This window comes from Chrysochloris asiatica, unplaced genomic scaffold, assembly GCF_000296735.1.
Source record: "Chrysochloris asiatica unplaced genomic scaffold, ChrAsi1.0 scaffold00016, whole genome shotgun sequence".
Classification (NCBI taxonomy): Eukaryota; Metazoa; Chordata; class Mammalia; order Afrosoricida; family Chrysochloridae; genus Chrysochloris; species Chrysochloris asiatica.
This window is the reverse complement of record NW_006408534.1, coordinates 4,479,857-4,481,202: the sequence shown is the minus strand read 5'-3', so window position 1 is coordinate 4,481,202 and position 1,346 is coordinate 4,479,857. Positions and strand designations below refer to the sequence as shown.

At 39.8% G+C, this 1,346-nt stretch overlaps 1 pseudogene; it reads right to left on the bottom strand.

The window, feature by feature from the left end:
* Positions 1-365: 365 nt before the first annotated feature.
* On the bottom strand, positions 366-893 carry LOC102830524 (annotated as a pseudogene).
* Positions 894-1,346: the final 453 nt, after the last annotated feature.

Genomic DNA, 1,346 nt, shown 5'->3' with positions numbered 1-1,346 from the left:
TATGCATTGTGCACAAGTTAAAACTCTATGAAGACTTGTCAGTTTTTGGAAATACATATCAAGCAGCACCAGTTTTATTTTCTAGTGTTCACTGTAGTAAAGGGTTCTCTTGTAAAACAGTAGTGGCTTTGGTCCATATTTGATTTTTCATTTGGCGCTAAAACATTTTGCATTATTTACCAAATAGATTGCAATTTTTATGATTGGACATAATTTTTTTTTCCTGACCATTAGAACGTTAGTTCAAGTAACTGAAAATAAAGATTGCACATACTGAATGTACTGAGAAGGACACAGTGAGTACATGTGATTACCTGTAATTTAAAAGTCCTGATCTTTACTTCTTGAAATTTATGAACATGAAGTCATTCAAGAATTTCTGGGATTTCTCTATTATCTACAATGAGAGTATAAAGAAGATGATCTCTTCTTTCTGCTTTCCACTGCTGACAACCTTTATGTAACAGTCATGGTTCCCAACACTGAAGTGAGTTTCTGTTCCATCATCAACAAACTCACCTGCTGTCTCCATTTTTCTACCATTGCACCATACATCCACACTGTCTTTTTCCAAAACAACTCTGAAGGCTTCACCATCTAAGTGTTCGTGGTTTTTGATCTATTCTCCAAATATTTCTTGAGACTTTTCCCATTAATTTCTAAGGTGTATTCATAAGCAAAACCACTGACAGCATCGATGCAGCTCCCACACAGAAGGTTTCTTTGCCTACTAATTTGAACATCCATTCTTTTCTTATTTCTTTCTTTCCATCTACATAAACCACATGTTTTCCTGATGTGGTCCCATGTTCAAATTCAATCTTGTGGACTCTATCACTTAAACCAACATCCCAAATGACTACGAGATCTGTCATTTTATCTAGGCTATAAGGAGGGCCTGCAGGATCTCCCTGTCTGTGCAGACACCACCCAGTTCCAACTGCTGGACCACTCGCTACCACTGCCCAGAGATGCCCGTTGCCGTGGGTCTGGAGTGAGCGGGGCAGTTACATTACCTTTTCTTCTTCAGAAAAATTTTCCAGCCCTGCATCTTGGTCATTTGTTTGAGCCATTTTCTCTTGTTTACTTATGTGAGCTAAGGTTATCTGTTGTCTCCAGGGCCTTGTAGGGTTGTCATGTTATTGTTGTTAGGTGCCATCGAGTCGGTACTGACTCATAGCGACCCTGTGCACAACAGAATGAAACACTGCCCAGTCCTGGGCCAACCTCACAATTGTGGCCATGCTTTAACCCATTGATGCTGCCACTTTGCCAATCCATCTTGTTGAGGATCTTCCTCTTTTTCTCTGACCCTCACCTTACCAAACATGATATACTTCTCCAGT